Here is a 21,099-nt window from a genome sequence, read left to right on the forward strand (position 1 = left end):
GGGCCAGTGTGACGGCCGTCCGCTGTCACCTGGTGACCCCAGAACAAATCCTGCCAAACGTTCTTTGCCCCGTCCGATCGGCCGACAATTCTGAGAGCCTGTGTCAGATGGCCTGCGTCCCCTTCGAATGGGGAGGAGTGTCCGGTATGCTAAAAGTGACTGTCCGCGATGATGCCCCCGTGGACTGCCTCCTGGGAAACGATCTCGAGAGTTCCCCGTGGGCGGCCGTTGAAAGAAGAGAGCACCTGGGGATGTTGGGCCTCCCGGACTGGGCGTGCGTAACCACCCGGTCCATGGCCGCCCGCACCATCCCCAGACCTGAAGAACCCGAATGGCCAGCACCTCCTCCCCCGATCGCTCCAGAGGAAGACACCGTCCATACCGACCCCCCGGAACAAACCCAAGAAGGGCCGGCTCAGCCCCAAGACCTTCCAGACCTGGCTCAGTGGCGTCAAGAAGGGGGACCCACCCAGGAGCAATTCCGGCAAGAGCAAAAGACCTGTCCCTCCCTCGAGGGACTCCGACAGCAAGCACTCGCCCAGAGCGCGGGAGACACCGCAGGGGCCCACTGGATCTATTGGGACAATGACCTACTGTACAGCGAACAAAGAATCGCGGGGTTGGGGGCCAGTCGAGTGCTGGTGGTGCCCCTCCGCTTTAGAGACTTCCTGTTGAACTTGGCACATGATGTCCCCCTGGCTGGACACTTGGGGCAAGACAAAACATACAACCGCCTGGTAACCCACTTTTACTGGCCAAAAATGAGAAATGACGTCTCCAAACACTGCCGGTCCTGCCCTACCTGCCAGGCCAGCGGGAAGAGCGGCCGAAAACTCAAGGCACCCCTGCAACCATTCCCCGTTGTTACCACCCCGTTCGAAAGGGTGGGAATAGACATTGTGGGGCCCCTGGACCCCCGAACAGCACAAGGGCATCGATTCATCCTGGTCCTGGTGGACCACGCCACCCGCTATCCCGAGGCCGTTCCCCTTCGAACTGTAACAGCACCAGTGGTAGGCCGAGCCTTAATGGGGATCTTCTCTCGAGTGGGCTTCCCCCGGGAGGTCGTCAGCGACAGGGGCACAAACTTTATTTCAAAGTATATGAAATCCCTCTGGCAGCAGTGCGGAGTCACCTACCGATTCACAACCCCCTATCACCCGCAAGGAAACGGACTGGTCGAGCGGTTCAACCGCACTCTCAAGGGGATGATCATGGGGCTGGAAGAACCCCTACGCCGCCAGTGGGACGTGCTACTCCCGTGCCTCCTCTTCGCCTACCGAGAAGTCCCCCAGAAGTCCCTCGGCTTCAGCCCCTTCGAACTCCTGTACGGACACCCCGTTCGAGGGCCCCTCAGCCTAGTGAAAGAAGAATGGGAAATGGCCCCCCTGAAGACCCCTCCAGACGTCTACAAGTATCTCCTGACCCTCCGCAATCAGACCAGGCGATTCAGGGAGATCGCCAAAGCCAATCTTGAGGCCAGTCAGGAGGACATGAAGAAATGGTACGATCAACATGCCTCCTCCATCGAGTTCGAGCCTGGTCAGCAGGTATGGGTGATGTCCCCCATCGAACCTTGTGCCTTGCAGGACAAATGGACGGGGCCCTTCAAGGTGGTCGAGCGCAAGAGCCCCGTCACCTATCTCATCGACATGGAATCCCCCCGGAACCCCCTCCGGGTCCTCCACGCCAACAGACTCAAACCACACTTCGTGCGCTCGGAGCTCAGCCTACTGATGGCTACAGACAGTGGAGCGGAAGAGGACTCCGAGCCCCTCCCTGACCTACTGAGGACCCGGGAAAAAGATGGTTCGGTGGACGGGGTCCGACTCTCCGATGCCCTGACCCCGGAGCAGCGCCAAGACTGTCGGGCCCTCCTGCTGCAATTTGCAAACCTATTTTCCCTCACCCCCGGGGTCACCCCCTGGTGCCTGCACGACGTGGACACTGGGGACAGTCCCACTATCCGACACCGGGCGTACCGAGTACCAGATCGGGTGCGCGCCTGCATCCAAGAAGAAGTCTCCAAAATGCTCGCACTCGGAGTCATCGAACCCTCTGACAGCCCCTGGGCCAGCCCAGTCGTACTGGTCCCCAAAGCTGCTGCCCCGGGCACCACCCCCGAGCTCCGATTCTGCGTCGACTATCGGGGTCTGAACGCTGTCACCCGAACCGACGCTCACCCCATCCCCCGAGCAGATGAACTGGTCGACCGCATGGGGGCTGCCCGCTACCTAAGCATCTTCGACCTGACAGCGGGCTACTGGCAGATCGGCCTCACCCCCAGGGCCCAAGAACGATCCGCTTTCTCCACCCCGGATGGACACTACCATTTCAAAGTGATGCCATTCGGCATGAAAAACGCTCCAGCCACTTTTCAACGACTTGTGAACCAGGTACTGGCGGGCCTCGAAGATTTCAGCGCCGCCTACCTGGACGATATCGCGGTATACAGCCGCCACTGGACAGACCACCTTCACCACCTCCGAGAGGTCCTGCACGCCCTCCAACAGGCCGGCCTCACCATCAAGCCCAGCAAGTGCCAAATTGGCCAGGGGTCCGTGACCTACCTCGGACACCAAGTGGGGAGCGGTCTGGTGGCCCCCCTCCAGCTCAAGATCGCTGCCATCCAGTCCTGGCAGCCCCCCGTAACCCAAACCGAGGTCCGAGCCTTCTTGGGGCTCACCGGATACTACCGGCGGTTTGTGAAGGACTATGGCAGCATTGTGGGGCCCCTCATGGAACTCACATCCAAGAAACACCCAAAAACAGTCAACTGGACTCCAGACTGTCAAGCGGCCTTCGAGAGGCTGAAGGCCGCCATGTGCACCGCCCCTGTGCTCCAGGCCCCCGACTACAGCCATGAGTTCATCGTCCAGACTGATGCCTCAGACCATGGCATTGGGGCCGTCCTCTCCCAACTGAACCCCGAGGGAGTCGACCAACCAGTGGCCTTCATCAGCAGACGCCTGCTGGCCCGAGAACAGCGCTGGAGTACCATCGAGCGGGAGGCCTTTGCAGTAGTGTGGGCCCTCAAGAAGCTTCGGCCCTACCTCTTCGGTACCCACTTTCGGGTCCAAACAGATCATCGCCCCCTGCAATGGTTAATGCAGATGCGGGGGGAGAATCCCAAACTATTGCGATGGTCCATCTCCCTGCAGGGGATGGACCTCACTGTGGAGCATCGCCCTGGCCAGGACCACGCCAACGCGGATGGCCTGTCACGCTTTTTCCGCCTCGACGAGGAGAGTCCCCAAGAGGATGGGTGACTCTTCCCGCCTTCAGCTGGGGGGGATTCATGTTGGACAGGCCCCATGAAGGGCTCGCTCCCTCCCCGCATGACAGGGCCCGGACACCGGCTCTCCAGGTGCTACCCACAGAAGCAACCCGCAACCCGTCCTCTACGGGACGCCTGCTCCCGGATATCTCTGTATCACTGGCCCGGGCCACCGTCAGCACCATTGCCCGGCCCAGCCGCCATCTTGGACACTGCACCACGAGGCCGCGTGGCCTCAGCTCGACCCCAACCCTGAGCCTGGCCAGGCCCCGACATCCCGGCACCACCATCCACCCAGGAGGTGAACGGACCACTTGGCAGGTCAATGGGAGAAAGAAGTGTCGATGGCTCTCCCCCGCCAGGTGCCGATCGCCCCCAGCCTCCCCGGGCGCTGGCTCCACCCCCCTGCTGGGTGTCTGGACTCCCTCATCCCGGACCTCCCGACCTCCAAGTGCGAGGGTCCGGACATCAAAGGGCGCCAGACCTATAACTGAGGCAGCTCCAGAGCAGGAAGGCAGTTGTATCCTCAAGTCGAGAGACACTGTGAAGAACTCATCCTTGACGGACTGCTGGCGCTGCCGCAGCCCTGCCTTGTGAACTGTCGTCCTGCCTGCTGGCGCTGCCGCGGCCTTCTGCAACCTTCATCCTCGTGGGACCTGCTGGCGCTGCCGCGGCCCTTTGCAACCTTCATCCTCGTGGGGACCTGCTGGCGCTGCCGTGGCCTCTTGCAACCACCATCTTCGTCGGGACCTGCTGGCGCTGCCGCGGCCCGTTGCTACCTACGACCTCCTCGGGACCTGCTGGCGCTGCCGCGGCCCGACCTTCCCGAACGCCGAGCTCGAGGATTGTGAGCTACCCATCGTTTCATCTCAAATACCAGATTGGTAACAAGACTGTCCCGCTACCCCCTTTCCCTTCCAGAGACTACAATTGAGAGGATCCTCGTGTCCTGATCTCATTGTACCGTACTACCTTACTTCGAGAACTGCATATAAAGAGCGTTAACCTTATCTTTGTGTGGTGTCCATCTGTGGGGGGGGAAGTTACTTGTCTGTACGATCGCTGGAGACGGCCCTCACCGGAGGCCTCTCCCCTTGTCCTCGGCCGACCCTCCAGGTCCCCGTCTAACACAAACCAATGGCAGGGCACGGGTTACAGACAGCCAAACCAATGTCAGGGCCTCTTGATAACACTCAACACACACACTGTGTTGGACTAACAATCAATCAATCAGGTATTTATAGAGCGCACTACTCACCCGTGAGGGTCTCAAGTTGCTGGGGGTGGCAGATTTGGGCAGCACTGGTCATTCGAAAAGCCAGATCTTGAGGCTCTTCCTGAATGCTTGGAGTGTGGGGCTTCATCTTATGCTGAGGGGTAGTTTGTTCCAGGTCTTGGCCGCAATGTAGGAGAAGCATCTGCCTCCTGTTCTGGCTCTGTGGATGTGGGGATTTTGGCCAAGGCCTGGTCAGCGGAGCTGAGGTTTCTTTTGGGGGCGTAGAAGGAGATGCTTTTGTTGAGGTATTGGGGTCCAGTGTTGTGGAGGGCTTGGTTGGTGTGTGTGAGCAGCTTGAAGGTCACTCTTTTTTCGAAGGGAGCCAGTGGAGGACTCGTAGGTGCTGGGGATGTGGTCTTGTCGTGGGATGCTGAGGACGAGTCTGGCTGCAGCGTTCTGGACGGTCTGGAGTTTGTGGAGTTGAGATTTGTTGATTACGGCATAGAGGGCGTTGCCGTAGTCCAGTCTGCTGGTGATGAATATGCATGTGATGGTCTTCCTGGATTCGGGGGGGGGGATCCATTTGAAGGTCTTGCAGAGGGTTTTGAAGCATGTGGAGGCTAACACGTTACATGAACCATCTTTATCCACTTTAAATCTACCCAAGAAGTAGATTGGCCATGTTATACGCCCGGCTCTATCAGTCGCACCGTGTGCAACATCAAAGGATAGTAGCAGCAGTAACCAGGACTGACCCACCAAAGTGAGTGACTGCAAGAACTAGAGTGAAAATGTGTTATTTGGGAGCATGATCAACCAAAGAGCTGAGGAGGAGAGAGTATACATCCAGGGCATAGAAAGTTAGAAGCCTCACATTCAATTTTGTGTAGGTGTGTGACATTGTGTCCTTCTCTTTTTAACAGTGTTGATTCCTGAAAGCTACTCCTAGTGTCAAGGACTGCCAAATATGTATGCTGGTCCCCATCATAAGAGTATTATCTATGATGCAATTGAACCCGTTCATGGTATAATTGTGCCATAGCCATAACATTTTCATCCTTGACTATTTTGTGCTTACAAGTCTAGTAATTACATACCTGCTGTCATCACTGACATATAAAGAGCATGACTGGCCTGCTTTTAGCTCTTCCTGACAGAGTGGCAACCGCTTCTCCCATAATAATGGCCATAACTAATATATGCAGGGCATCCAGCTGTGGCACAGTGGTAGCCCTGGTTTAATCATGGGCATTATTAGCATAACAGTGGCATTCGTAGTGTTATGGTGAGCAAGCATGGCCTATGATTCCAATGCCTGGGTATTTGAAGCAAAGTTTGTCCATGAGAGGTATTTTTACATGGCGGTACTCAATGAAAACGAAAAGCTGATGTTTAGCGACTGTTTATTTTCTAACAAGGAAAACTGATTTGATTTTTAACGGAAAAAAATGTTTTTTCAGAAAGTTTTTTCTTTTGGCAAATTGAGTTTGATTGCTCAAAGTGGAAAGTGATTTTGATAGAAAAATATGTGTATTTTCAAAAAATAATATACTAATGAAGACCAAATATTGCAATTCTAAAACACATTTAAAGTTGTAAGCTGAATGATAATTCACTTTGAGTTTGGGAGACTTACTGCTGTGGTAATACTCTTTGTGGCACACAGCATGTGATGATTTGAATTTTACTTGATTACAAGCATTTAATATTGATAAACATTTCCCTAGCATTCTGCTGATAACTTCACCTGGAATGTTAGGGTGGTTACTACTGATAACCATGCTTAGGGTGGTCACAGTGTAATGGTAATACATATCATCAGCATTTTACAGTGATAAAATATGCTAGTAGCTCGGCAGGACTTTCCTTGAGCAAAATTAGCTCTCACTACAGAAAAGGTTGGAGACCCCTGCTCTAGAAGCTCCGAGTGGACCCCACACGAGCACGTATCTGCTGAGTAGTGTGTGCAGAGTGCAGAGTAGTGAGTGCAGAGTAGTGTGTGCAGAGTGCAGAGTAGTGAGTGCAGAGTAGTGTGTGCAGAGTGCAGAGTAGTGAGTGCAGAGTAGTGTGTGCAGAGTGCGGAGTAGTGAGTGCAGAGTGCAGAGTAGTGAGTGCAGAGAAGTGAGTGCAGAGTGCAGAGTAGTGAGTGCAGAGTGCAGAGTAGTGAGTGCAGAGTAGTGAGTGCAGAGTGCAGAGTAGTGAGTGCAGAGTGCAGAGTAGTGAGGGCAGAGTAGTGAGTGCAGAGTAGTGAGTGCAGAGTAGTGAGTGCAGAGTAGTCAGTGCAGAGTAGTCAGTGCAGAGTAGTCAGTGCAGGGTAGTGAGTGTGCAGGGTAGTGAGTGTGCAGGGTAGTGAGTGTGCAGGGTAGTGAGTGTGCAGAGTAGTGAGTGTGCAGAGTAGTGAGTGCAGAGTAGTGAGTGCAGAGTAGTGAGTGCAGAGTAGTGTGTGCAGAGTGCAGAGTAGTGAGTGCAGAGTAGTGTGTGCAGAGTGCAGAGTAGTGAGTGCAGAGTACAGAGTAGTGAGTGCAGAGTAGTGTGTGCAGAGTGCAGAGTAGTGAGTGCAGAGTAGTGAGTGCAGAGTAGTGTGTGCAGAGTAGTGTGTGCAGAGTAGTGAGTGCAGAGTAGTGAGTGCAGAGTGCAGAGTAGTGAGTACAGAGTGCAGAGTAGTGAGTGCAGAGTAGTGAGTGCAGAGTAGTGAGTGCAGAGTGCAGGGTAGTGAGTGCAAAGTAGTGAGTGCAGAGTAGTGAGTGCAGAGTAGTGAGTGTGCAGAGTAGTGGGTGTGCAGAGTAGTGAGTGTGCAGAGTAGTGAGTGCATAGTGCAGAGTAGTGAGGGCAGAGTGCAGAGTAGTGAGGGCAGAGTGCAGAGTAGTGAGGGCAGAGTGCAGAGTAGTGAGTGCAGAGTGCAGAGTAGTGAGTGCAGAGTAGTGAGTGCAGAGTAGTAAGTGCAGAGTAGTGAGTGCAGAGTGCAGAGAAGTGAGTGCAGAGTAGTGAGTGCAGAGTAGTGAGTGCAGAGTAGTGTGTGCAGAGTGCAGAGTAGTGAGTGCAGAGTGCAGAGTAGTGATTGCAGAGTAGTGAGTGCAGAGTAGTGAGTGCAGAGTAGTGAGTGTGCAGAGTAGTGAGTGTGCAGAGTAGTGAGTGTGCAGAGTAGTGAGTGCAGAGTAGTGAGTGCATAGTAGTGAGTGTGCAGAGTAGTGAGTGCAGAGTAGTGAGTGCATAGTAGTGAGTGCAGAATGCAGAGTAGTGAGGGCAGAGTGCAGAGTAGTGAGTGCAGAGTGCAGAGTAGTGAGTGCAGAGTGCAGAGTAGTGAGTGCAGAGTAGTGAGTGCAAAGTAGTGAGTGCAGAGTAGTGAGTGCAGAGTAGTGAGTGCAGAGTAGTGAGTGCAGAGTGCAGAGTAGTGAGTGCAGAGTAGTGTGTGCAGAGTGCAGAGTAGTGAGTGCAGAGTGCAGAGTAGTGAGTGCAGAGTAGTGTGTGCAGAGTAGTGAGTGCAGAGTAGTGAGTGCAGAGTAGTGTGTGCAGAGTAGTGTGTGCAGAGTAGTGTGTGCAGAGTGCAGAGTAGTGAGTGCAGAGTAGTGAGTGCAGAGTGCAGAGTAGTGAGTGCAGAGTGCAGAGTAGTGAGTGCAGAGTAGTGAGTGCAGAGTAGTGAGTGCAGAGTAGTGAGTGCTGAGTGCAGAGTAGTGAGTGCAGAGTAGTGAGTGCAGAGTAGTGAGTGCAGAGTAGTGAGTACAGAGTGCAGAGTAGTGAGTGCAGAGAAGTGAGTGCAGAGTAGTGTGTGCAGAGTGCAGAGTAGTGAGTGCAGAGTAGTGAGTGCAGAGTGCAGAGTAGTGAGTGTAGAGTAGTGAGTGCAGAGTGCAGAGTAGTGAGTGCAGAGTGCAGAGTAGTGAGTGCAGAGTAGTGAGTGCATAGTGGTGAGTGCAGAGTAGTGAGTGTGCAGGGTAGTGAGTGCAGAGTAGTGAGTGCAGAGTAGTGAGTGCAGAGTAGTGTGTGCAGAGTGCAGAGTAGTGAGTGCAGAGTAGTGTGTGCAGAGTGCAGAGTAGTGAGTGCAGAGTACAGAGTAGTGAGTGCAGAGTAGTGTGTGCAGAGTGCAGAGTAGTGAGTGCAGAGTAGTGAGTGCAGAGTAGTGAGTGCAGAGTAGTGTGTGCAGAGTGCAGAGTAGTGAGTGCAGAGTGCAGAGTAGTGATTGCAGAGTAGTGAGTGCAGAGTAGTGAGTGCAGAGTAGTGAGTGTGCAGAGTAGTGAGTGTGCAGAGTAGTGAGTGTGCAGAGTAGTGAGTGCAGAGTAGTGAGTGCATAGTAGTGAGTGCAGAATGCAGAGTAGTGAGGGCAGAGTGCAGAGTAGTGAGTGCAGAGTGCAGAGTAGTGAGTGCAGAGTGCAGAGTAGTGAGTGCAGAGTAGTGAGTGCAAAGTAGTGAGTGCAGAGTAGTGAGTGCAGAGTAGTGAGTGCAGAGTAGTGAGTGCAGAGTGCAGAGTAGTGAGTGCAGAGTAGTGTGTGCAGAGTGCAGAGTAGTGAGTGCAGAGTGCAGAGTAGTGAGTGCAGAGTAGTGTGTGCAGAGTGCAGAGTAGTGAGTGCAGAGTAGTGAGTGCAGAGTAGTGTGTGCAGAGTAGTGTGTGCAGAGTAGTGTGTGCAGAGTGCAGAGTAGTGAGTGCAGAGTGCAGAGTAGTGAGTGCAGAGTAGTGAGTGCAGAGTGCAGAGTAGTGAGTGCAGAGTGCAGAGTAGTGAGTGCAGAGTGCAGAGTAGTGAGTGCAGAGTAGTGAGTGCAGAGTAGTGAGTGCAGAGTAGTGAGTGCTGAGTGCAGAGTAGTGAGTGCAGAGTAGTGAGTGCAGAGTAGTGAGTGCAGAGTAGTGAGTACAGAGTGCAGAGTAGTGAGTGCAGAGAAGTGAGTGCAGAGTAGTGTGTGCAGAGTGCAGAGTAGTGAGTGCAGAGTAGTGTGTGCAGAGTGCAGAGTAGTGAGTGCAGAGTAGTGAGTGCAGAGTGCAGAGTAGTGAGTGCAGAGTGCAGAGTAGTGAGTGCATAGTGGTGAGTGCAGAGTAGTGAGTGTGCAGGGTAGTGAGTGTGCAGAGTAGTGAGTGTGCAGAGTAGTGAGTGTGCAGAGTAGTGAGTGTGCAGAGTAGTGTGTGCAGAGTGCAGAGTAGTGAGTGCAGAGTAGTGTGTGCAGAGTGCAGAGTAGTGAGTGCAGAGTAGTGAGTGCAGAGTAGTGAGTGCAGAGTAGTGAGTGTGCAGTGTAGTGAGTGTGCAGAGTAGTGAGTGCAGAGTAGTGAGTGCAGAGTAGTGAGTGTGCAGGGTAGTGAGTGTGCAGAGTAGTGAGTGTGCAGAGTAGTGAGTGTGCAGAGTAGTGAGTGCAGAGTAGTGTGTGCAGAGTGCAGAGTAGTGAGAGCAGAGTAGTGTGTGCAGAGTGCAGAGTAGTGAGTGCAGAGTAGTGAGTTCACAGTAGTGAGTGCACAGTAGTGAGTGTGCAGGGTAGTGAGTATGCAGAGTAGTGAGTGCAGAGTAGTGAGTGTGCAGGGTAGTGAGTGTGCAGAATAGTGAGTGTGCAGAGTAGTGAGTGTGCAGAGTAGTGAGTGCAGAGTAGTTAGTGCAGAGTGCAGAGTAGTGAGTGCAGAGTAGTGTGTGCAGAGTGCAGAGTAGTGAGTGTGCAGAGTAGTGAGTGCAGAGTAGTGAGTGCAGAGTAGTGAGTGCAGAGTAGTGAGTGCAGAGTAGTGTGTGCAGAGTCAAGAGTAGTGAGTGCAGAGTAGTGTGTGCAGAGTAGTGAGTGCAGAGTGCAGAGTAGTGAGTGCAGAGTGCAGAGTAGTGAGTGCAGAGTGCAGAGTAGTGAGTGCAGAGTGCAGAGTAGTGAGTGCAGAGTAGTGAGTGCAGAGTGCAGAGTAGTGAGTGCAGAGTAGTGAGTGCAGAGTAGTGAGTGCAGAGTAGGGAGTGCAGAGTAGTGAGTGCAGAGTAGTGAGTGCAGAGTAGTGTGTGCAGAGTGCAGAGTAGTGAGTGCAGAGTAGTGAGTGCAGAGTAGTGAGTACAGAGTGCAGAGTAGTGAGTGCAGAGTGCAGAGTAGTGAGTGCAGAGTGCAGAGTAGTGAGTGCAGAGTGCAGAGTAGTGAGTGCAGAGTGCAGAGTAGTGAGTGCAGAGTAGTGAGTGTGCAGGGTAGTGAGTGTGCAGGGTAGTGAGTGTGCAGGGTAGTGAGTGTGCAGAGTAGTGTGTGCAGAGGGCAGAGTAGTGAGTGCAGAGTAGTGTGTGCAGAGGGCAGAGTAGTGAGTGCAGAGTAGTGAGTGCAGAGTAGTGAGTGTGCAGAGTAGTGAGTGCAGAGTAGTGAGTGCAGAGTAGTGAGTGTGCAGGGCAGTGAGTGTGCAGAGTAGTGAGTGTGCAGAGTAGTGAGTGCAGAGTAGTGAGTGCAGAGTAGTGAGTGTGCAGTGTAGTGAGTGTGCAGAGTAGTGAGTGTGCAGAGTAGTGAGTGCAGAGTAGTGAGTGTGCAGGGTAGTGAGTGTGCAGAGTAGTGAGTGTGCAGAGTAGTGAGTGTGCAGAGTAGTGAGTGCAGAGTAGTGTGTGCAGAGTGCAGAGTAGTGAGAGCAGAGTAGTGTGTGCAGAGTGCAGAGTAGTGAGTGCAGAGTAGTGAGTGCAGAGTAGTGAGTGCACAGTAGTGAGTGTGCAGGGTAGTGAGTATGCAGAGTAGTGAGTGCAGAGTAGTGAGTGTGCAGGGTAGTGAGTGTGCAGAATAGTGAGTGTGCAGAGTAGTGAGTGTGCAGAGTAGTGAGTGCAGAGTAGTTAGTGCAGAGTGCAGAGTAGTGAGTGCAGAGTAGTGTGTGCAGAGTGCAGAGTAGTGAGTGTGCAGAGTAGTGAGTGCAGAGTAGTGAGTGCAGAGTAGTGAGTGCAGAGTAGTGTGTGCAGAGTGCAGAGTAGTGAGTGCAGAGTAGTGTGTGCAGAGTAGTGAGTGCAGAGTGCAGAGTAGTGAGTGCAGAGTGCAGAGTAGTGAGTGCAGAGTGCAGAGTAGTGAGTGCAGAGTGCAGAGTAGTGAGTGCAGAGTGCAGTGTAGTGAGTGCAGAGTAGTGAGTGTGCAGGGTAGTGAGTGTGCAGGGTAGTGAGTGTGCAGGGTAGTGAGTGTGCAGAGTAGTGTGTGCAGAGGGCAGAGTAGTGAGTGCAGAGTAGTGTTTGCAGAGGGCAGAGTAGTGAGTGCAGAGTAGTGTGTGCAGAGTAGTGAGTGCAGAGTAGTGAGTGTGCAGAGTAGTGAGTGCAGAGTAGTGAGTGCAGAGTAGTGAGTGTGCAGGGTAGTGAGTGTGCAGAGTAGTGAGTGCAGAGTAGTGAGTGCAGAGTAGTGAGTGTGCAGGGCAGTGAGTGTGCAGAGTAGTGAGTGTGCAGAGTAGTGAGTGCAGAGTAGTTAGTGCAGAGTAGTGAGTGCAGAGTAGTGAGTGCAGAGTAGTGAGTGCAGAGTAGTGAGTGCAGAGTAGTGTGTGCAGAGTGAAGAGTAGTGAGTGCAGAGTAGTGAGTGCAGAGTAGTGTGTGCAGAGTGCAGAGTAGTGAGTGTGCAGGGTAGTGAGTGTGCAGAGTAGTGAGTGTGCAGGGTAGTGAGTGTGCAGAGTAGTGAGTGTGCAGAGTAGTGAGTGCAGAGTAGTGAGTACAGAGTGCAGAGTAGTGAGTGCAGAGTGCAGAGTAGTGAGTGCAGAGTGCAGAGTAGTGAGTGCAGAGTAGTGAGTGCAGAGTGCAGAGTAGTGAGTACAGAGTGCAGAGTAGTGAGTGCAGAGTAGTGAGTGCAGAGTAGTGGGTGTGTAGGGTAGTGAGTGTGCAGGTTAGTGAGTGTGCAGAGTAGTGAGTGTGCAGAGTAGTGAGTGTGCAGAGTAGTGAGTGTGCAGAGTAGTGAGTGCAGAGTAGTGAGTGTGCAGAGTAGTGAGTGTGCAGAGTAGTGAGTGTGCAGAGTAGTGAGTGTGCAGAGTAGTGAGTGCAGAGTAGTGAGTGTGCAGAGCAGTGAGGGCAGGTGCAGAGTGGTGTGTGCTGTTGAGTGCTGTGTGCTGTTGAGTGCAGAGTGCTGTGTGCTGTTGAGTGCAGAGTACTGTGTATTGGCAATGTAAATGACAATGCCATTTATTTATGATGTAAAGGAAAAAAAAGAAATGTCATGAGCAATGCCAATAGCTCTACCTTTAATGATGCCGAGACCATTGCATTGTAAATGCTTGTTTTATTAGGCATGTGGAGATTAAGTGATTTGCCCAGAATCACAGGAAGTTGAGCGTCGTTGCAGAGACTCGAACCCTGTTCCCCAGCTTCAACGTCGACTGCTCTAGCCGTCAGGCTACATCCTCTCACCATATAAAGTTCGGAGAGAACTCTCTGAAGCCTTACAATCCCTGAAGGAAATATTTGAAAAGTTATTGCAAAATGTGCTTCGGACAAAGAATCCACACTGAATCATGTTGTGCTTTATTAGTTAAAGAGAAACAAAAATGTCACGAGATCTGGATTAAATCCATCGTTCTTTTGATCACCATGCCACCCCAGTTTGCTCGCTATGCCACGGATTAAAGCTAGTCTGGCTGATGAGGGGTGTTACCCCGAAACTGGTCTCAGGATGCTGGTTTCCAGTCCAGGGAGGACCCAGCTAGGCAGATCAGGCTGGACTGTTCCTATGACGAGCTGGGTCAAGACTGATTTCCATATGGCTGGGTCCAAAATGGAGTGGCGTGATGAGCAAAAGAATAATGGATTTAACCCAGATCTCTTGACTGGGAGTGAATGTTTGATTCACTCAACATCCTGTCCATGTTTATGTTTATGTTTATGTATTTATTTTTATATAGCGCATATATCACCGTTCGGTCTCAGAGCGCTTGCGGGGAGCTAGACTAAGGATAGAGAGACAAGGGGATTTTATCGAATTTAAAAGAGCCACGTTTTAAGATTTTTGCGAAACGTTTTGTGGTTAGGGTCAGTTCTGATAAACAGTGGTAAGGTGTTCCAAATGGTGGGGCCTATTTTAGAAAAGCTTCTATCCCCATTCCGGACTGTCCTAACCTTCAGGACTTTTAGAAGGTGTTTATTTGATGAACGTAGAGTCCTTCCCGGACAGTAACCCTGGAGCTTTCTCTGAAGGTACTTAGGTCCCTGTCCATTTATAGACTTATGCACCAGGCAGCATATTTTAAATTTGATGCGTTTTCTTATTGGGAGCCAGTGGAGAGTACTAAGGCACGGGCTGATGGGGTGCGGGGTGGGAGATCAAGAATCAACCTCGCTGCAGAGTTTTGCAGGGTCCATCATTTGTTGCCGCAGCACTTTTTGCCCTAAGTGGGATGGGAATGCCCAGATGTGGGTCCCTTGCTCTCTCTGCCACTGGATACAACTTAGCCTGGCTGTTGAGGGGTGTTACCCCGAAACCAGTCCCAGGATGCTTGTTTCTGGTCCAGGGAAGACCCGGTTTGACAGTTCGAGCTGGACTGTTCCCATGAGGAGCAAGACCAATGGTTGGGTCCAAACTGGGGTGGTGTAATGAGCAAAAGAACAACAGATTTAACCAAAATCTCTAGAGTGGGGGTGAATGTTCGATTCAATTAGCATTCCATCCATCATTCGTTACCGCAGCACAAATGGACATCTCAGCAACACGTATCGGGCAGGCTGAGGGAGATAAATCGGTCAGATTGCTGCCGTGACTCCTTTGCAGTGCAACGCCTGCAGTCCTCATCACACTGATTAGAGAATCCCGAACTCATATGCTCACAGCTGAAGCGGACATCCACTCGGCGTTTGTAACACATTCCAAAGCACTGTATTCCCCTCCTCCCATTGATCATCAGGCACACATCGTAAAGTTCCTACACAAGATAGGACTACCCACCTTTGACCCTCTAGATAGGAGACCCTCCTCACGGCCAAGAAATCCATGGAGCAATCAAGGGCCCTGCCACACAGAAGACACCGGGCCTCGCCGGATTACCTGTTGAGTTCTATAAGACATATGAGCCCTTGTTGGCACCCACATTGTTGGAGGTATACCAGGCTGCACTCACGGAGGGCTGCCTCCCACCGTTGATTCAGTGAATCAATATTTGTGTACTTGCCCAAACCCAACAGGGACCCATAGGAAGTCACTTCTTACCATCTGTTATCCATGCTAGGCATGGATTATAAAATTCTCAGTAAGATTAGAGTGATCCGCCTGTTAGAACATATGACACACCTGGTGCACCCCGACCAAAACGGTTTCATCCACCAAAGGACCAACACACTCAATGTCTGACGCCTCCAGAGTAATTGGGCTAGCACCAGCCCGGTAGCCGCATGCAGCTTGCCTAGTTTCAGATCTAGAAATGGCATTCAACTTGGTGGAGACTGGGGGCTACCTTTTTATCGTCCTGGGCATGCCGGGTATCACTGGCTGGCTGCAGCGCCTAATTCGGCTCTTTTATACTGCATTCACAGCATGAGTGAAAATTAGGCAAATCATTTCACCCCAATTTGCAGTAAGTAGAGGAACCAGCCGAGGCTGCTTCCTTTCCCTGCTCTTAGTCGCTCTCGCAATGGAGCCGGTAGCCCAGCTGCTTCGTCATCACACTGAGGATTGGAGAAACCCCTGGCTGGGGGGGGGTTGCACGCAGTCTCACTTTATGCACATGACTTACTCATTTATATTCGAGACATCCAAGAGGGGATCACTGGGATAGTTGAGACCCTCAAGGACTTATGCAAGGCCATGGGACGAGTGGTGAACTAGTCCAAGTTGTGCACGTTCCCGCTGCGAGTGGGTTGTCCCCCGCAGCAACTAATGGCAGACATCCACTTATTAAAATGGGAGCCTTGCATGTTTCTATATCTGGGGATCTCTGTGTACCATGATACACAAGATCTTATCGATGGGAACCTTACCAAAACGATATCCTCCTTGCACACGCAGATGACGTTTTGGAGCACCCTACCTCTCACAGTTCAAGGAAAAATATCATTATCGAAAATGGTGATGCTCCCTCCCATTCTCTTCTTCTTCCATAATCTTTCAGTACTTATCCCACGGTGCACCTTTCGGTCCCTGCATGTCACACTGAGTACTTTTTTTAACAAACAAGGGGAGGAGATGAGTGGGTCTGAGAAGTTTGAAATAGCCCGTCGACAAGGGGGGCTAGGGACACCCAACTTCGAGCACTATCTGGCGGCGCAGCTGCAGTGGCCAGCGAGATGGTTGGCAGGGCGTCAGATGGAAGAACTAGGACTACCAGATGTGAACCGGTCGCAAGCAATGGCTGGTGATGTATTGCTCCCATGGGCATGACCTCCCTGAGGGGCCATCAACATGCCACGCATAGCATGTGAAAGCCATCGTAGGGGCTACTTATGGTATCAATCACACCTTATTCTCCGGAAAGAAGGTTGCATGTCATAGATTCCTTCTGCGAGGCACTTAGGTGGGAGGGAGTGGTGACGTGAACTGAGGCTGGAGTGGGGACACCGGGCAACCTGTTTCGGGACAGCATGCTCATCCCGTTTGCCCAGCTGCAGTAGGAGTATGAACTACCAGCTGCACATTTCTTAGCCAATGGCAGGCTGTTGGCTGTGCTGGGTAGGTTGTGGGGTACCATGCACTCAGAGAAACATCTACTCGTGCACATAAATGGGCAGAGACTCATTACCTGGTTCGCACAGGCATTAGCACACACCACACTTGACCCTTTACAAGTGATACGTCAATTTGGGAAAGGGTATAGGCCGAGATTTACACCCAAAGAGTGGGAAAAGGCTCTACACTATCCAAGGAAATTGTCTTGGAATGTGAAGTTCCAGTACATACAACACAACATTCTTCACCTGGCCTACCTCACTGCCACGAGATTGCATAGCATGTTTGGATCCTCTCTCCTCGGTCCCCAATTCCACGCACCACATGCAGATATAGCACACATTTTCTGGAGCTGCCCATCAACCAGGGATCTCTGGCAGGAGGTCGCACAAGTGCTGCTGGAGGCGTAGGGCAGCAAAGGGGTTTCTCACCATGGAAGGGATGTTGTTGGGCACATTCAAGCAGAAAAAAACACAAGTGGCGACCAATTTATTCCTCGACCTGGCTCTCCTCATAGCATGGCATTCCATACCTATGAACTGGAAGGCACACAACCTCCCGACCATGAGCCATTGGTGCACAGCAATGCTAGGCTGAAGTGGTGGCACTGCAGAGACAGGGGGTTAGGGGGCTGCGCAAGATCCCCAAAGCCTCCTGCTGAGATGGTCTACTCAATGATCTCCAGACATTCAGAGAATCACTTGTAGAGTAAATAGGGGAGGCCTCCCAGTCCCCCACGCAAGACTGACCGCTCCACTCTGGGTCCCTTTGCCTGGGAGGTCCTCGGGTCTCCCCTCCACGAACTAGGGTCCCACTTTCAGGAGAGTATGGATCTGCTTACTGTCATGAGTGAAGGGAGGGTGAGGGGTGTAACGCACAAATCAGCACACCATACCCTAATCTAATCAGTAAGGAGTGTTGCAGATGCTCACGTGTTGTAACACTGATAGTTGTGACATGACTCTCATTGTTGTGATCTGACAGTTTATAATGTTACTGATTATTTGTTTCACACATGAACCGGCAGGTCCTATACTACATACTGATTATGCACAAACCATTTCTGCATGTACATCTTGTCATCCACCAAAGTATTGCACACCGTACTTTGCAATAAAACTAGTAAAATGTGTTAAAAAAAGGAAATCACAGCAGTAGCTTATGTCTATAACCTAGGGGTCACAATGGCAAAAGTACTAGAGAAACTATAAAAACAAATGTTGCCAATTTTGCCTAGGACTTAAGATGGTAGTGAATGTGGAGTATCTCCTGTGGTTATCCAAGGAGGCAGCAGATTGGCAATCCCAGCACATCAACAATCCAATGCATTAGAAGTTAGATCTGATGATTGTACATCAGCTTCAGAATCTAGGGACCATTGTGCCATAGATATCTTCATGTCCAGACTGACCAGACAGATGCAACACTTTTTTAGTAGGAGGACAGATCTGAAGAGATAGCAAAAAGTCACCGTCATTCAAGTGTAGTGCCCACGCCTGAATGAAGCATTTCCCCATTTTCACAGAATTCTGTACCGAGTGATGCAGCTCAAACGCCAGGCAGTAGAATTCATCATAATTATAACAACATGATCAATTCAGGAGTGGTACCTGCTACAGTTGTTGGTGGACATTCAGAGACTGTTGCCAGTATACAAGATACTAGTGAACTCGTCAGTTCACTGTTTGAATTATGCACAAGCATGGAATAGCAGGCCTGTTGGACAGGCCTCGTGAAGGGCTCGCTCCCTCCCCGCATGACAGAGCCCGGACACCGGCTCTCCCGGTGCCACCAGAAGAACAACCCCGACGACCCACAGAAGCAACCCGCAACCCGTCCCCTACGGGACGCCTGCTCCCGGACATCTCTGTATCACTGGCCCGGGCCACCGCCAGCACCATTGCCCGGCCCAGCCGCCATCTTGGACACTGCACCACGAGGCCGCGTGGCCTCAGCTCGACCCCAACCCTGGGCCTGGCCAGGCCCCGACATCCCGGCACCACCATCCACCCAGGAGGTGAACGGACCACTTGGCAGGTCAATGGGAGAGAGGAGTGTCGATGGTTCTCCCCCGCCAGGTGCCGATCGCTCCCAGCCTCCCCGGGCGCTGGCTCCACCCCCCTGCTGGGTGTCTGGACTCCCTCATCCCGGACCTCCCGACCTCCAAGAGCGAGGGTCCGGACATCAAAGGGGGCCAGACCTATAACTGGGGCAGCTCCAGAGCAGGAAGGCAGTTGTATCCTGGAGTCGAGAGACACCTAGAAGAACTCATCCTTGACGGACTGCTGGCGCTGCCGCAGCCCTGCCTTGTGAACCATCGTCCTGCCTGCTGGCGCTGCCGCGGCATTCTGCAACCTTCATCCTCATCGGGACCTGCTGGCGCTGCCGCGGCCCTCTGCAACCTACATCGTCCTCGGGACCTGCTGGCGCTGCCGCGGCCCTCTGCAACCTACATCGTCCTCGGGACCTGCTGGCGCTGCCGCGGCCCTCTGCAACCTACATCGTCCTTGGGACCTGCTGGCGCTGCCGCGGCCCTCTGCAACCTACATCATCGTCGGGACCTGCTGGCGCTGCCGCGACCCTCCTCAAGTGAGACTTGTCATCCGAGCCTGCTGGCGCTGCCGCGGCCCGACCTTCCAGGACTCCGAGCTCGAGGATTGTGAGCTATCCATCATACCACCTCAATACCAGATCGGTATCAAGACTGTCCCGCTACCCCCTTTCCCTTCCAGAGACTAGAATTGAGAGGACCCTCGTGTCCCGATCTCACTGTACCGTGATACTTTACTTCAAGAACTGCATATAAAAAGCGTTAACCGTATCCTTGTGTGGTGTCCATCTGTGGGGGGGAAGTTACTTGTCTGTACGATCGCTGGAGACGGCCCTCCCCGGAGGCCTCTCCCCTTGTCCTCGGCCGACCCTCCAGGTCTCCGTCTAACATTGGTGGCCAGCGGCGCGATCCGAACCGACGCGTAATCGTACAGAGAGTAACTCACCCCACGACTCAACCACAATGACAACAAAAGAGAGCGGATCCGCAGAGAAATTCCAGATGGAGAAACTAGAAGAGTACAACCATCGAGTGCTAAAGCAATTTTGCATGGAACTAGGCATTGCTACCACCGGGCTGAGCACGAAAGAGGACTTCAAACAAGCCCTAGAATCTTGGGCAGAGACGGGTGCGGCTGTACCCCGGAACCAAAACCGCGAGGCACCAGAAACAAACACCACTCCGACGGAAGAAAGGAGAGCGGGTCTCTCCCTGGAAGAGATCCAAGAACGAGAGAAAAGCAGACTCCATGAATTGGAGTTGGTACGGCTCCGGTTGGACGGAGAGCTGAAACTGGCGGAACAAAAGATAAACTTAGAACACTTATGGCTCCGAGAAGAGCGGGAAGAGAAACAAAGGCAGAGAGAACTTGAAGAGAAAAAACTGGCATACGAACACGAGCGCAAACTAGCAGAAATAGAAATGCGGAAACAGAATAAAGATCTAGCGGTGCCCGAGCGCCCGCACACCCCGGGCACTACCGAACCCAAGGTCCACATCCCCAAGGATGTCGTCAGAGAATATTATCGGAACGACGACATACAGCAGTGGTTCAAGTCCTACGAGATCGCCATGACCTCCCACCGGATTGATCGAAGTGACTGGGGAGCCGGGCTATGGGGGAGGTTCGTCAATGAGGGGCGCGACGCCCTGCTGCAGCTCCCGGACCACCAGATGACATCCTATGACCACATGAAGGCCGCCCTCCTCACTCGATACGGACTCACACCCGAGATGTACCGCCAGAGGTTCCGCGACTGCAAACGGATCCCGGGTACAACTTGGGTAGAGTATGTGAACTATTTCAGCCGAGCCTTCGAGGGGTGGATCAAGGGCAGCCACGTAACCACCTACGAGCAACTCTTTAACCTCATGGTGTGGGAGCACCTCTCCAACAATTGCTTCATCGAGCTCAGGCAGCACCTTCTCGATAGTAAATTGACTGATCCTCTGCAGCTCGCCGCTGAAGCTGACCGATGGGAAAGCACTCGAGTGGCCCGGAGTGGGCCAAATGAACAAAACAGAAACAACCAAGGTCTCCATCGCCCCCGAGGAGGAAGAGGAGGCCATGGCCGGGGCAGAGATGCCGTCCCGGCAGCTCCCGCCAGCAACACCCCGCCCCCGGCCGGTCGGGGAAACCCCCCGATGCGCCCAGGGTTCCGAGCCAACGTTACTTGCCACCGGTGCCAGCGAATCGGACACTACGCCAGCGACCCGAGCTGCCCGAAGAACCAGACTCCCGTGCCCCGCCAGGTCGCTGCCGCCGCGCTAGGAGAGGAGCAAACCTCCGAAGAGTATGAAGAGTACGAGCAGGAACAGCCCGAGTGGGAACCGGCCGCCATGATCCTGGCCTGCCTGGGGGAAAGGGACATGATCCCGCGGGCTCCCCTACCTGCCAACACCAGAAAATACAGCCAGTGGGTGAACATAAATGGGCGCAAGGCCGAAGCCCTGCGCGACACCGGGGCCAGTGTGACGGCGGTCCGCTGTCACCTGGTGACCCCGGAACAAATCCTGCCAAACGTTCTTTGCCCCGTCCGATCAGCCGACAATTCCGAGAGCCTGTGTCGGATGGCCTGCGTCCCCTTCGAGTGGGGAGGAGTGTCCGGTATGCTAAAAGTGACTGTCCGCGATGATGCCCCAGTGGACTGCCTCCTGGGAAACGACCTCGAGAGTTCCCCGTGGGCGGCCGTTGAGAGAAGAGAGCACCTGGGGATGTTGGGCCTCCCGGACTGGGCGTGCGTAACAACCCGGTCCATGGCCGCCCGTGCCATCCCCCGACCCGAAGAACCCGAATGGCCAGCACCTCCTCCCCCGATCACCCCAGAGGAAGACACCCTCAGTACTGATCCCCCCGAGCAAACCCAAGAAGGGCCCACTCCGCTCCAAGATCTTCCAGAACTGGCTCAGTGGCGTCAAGAGGGTGGACCCACCCAGGAACAATTCCGGCAGGAACAGAAGACCTGTCCCTCCCTCGAGGGACTCCGACAGCAAGCACTCGCCCAGAGCGCGGGAGACACCGCAGGGGCCCACTGGATC

The sequence above is a fragment of the Lissotriton vulgaris genome, chromosome 3_1, assembly GCF_964263255.1.
Source record: "Lissotriton vulgaris chromosome 3_1, aLisVul1.2, whole genome shotgun sequence".
NCBI classification, from domain to species: Eukaryota; Metazoa; Chordata; class Amphibia; order Caudata; family Salamandridae; genus Lissotriton; species Lissotriton vulgaris.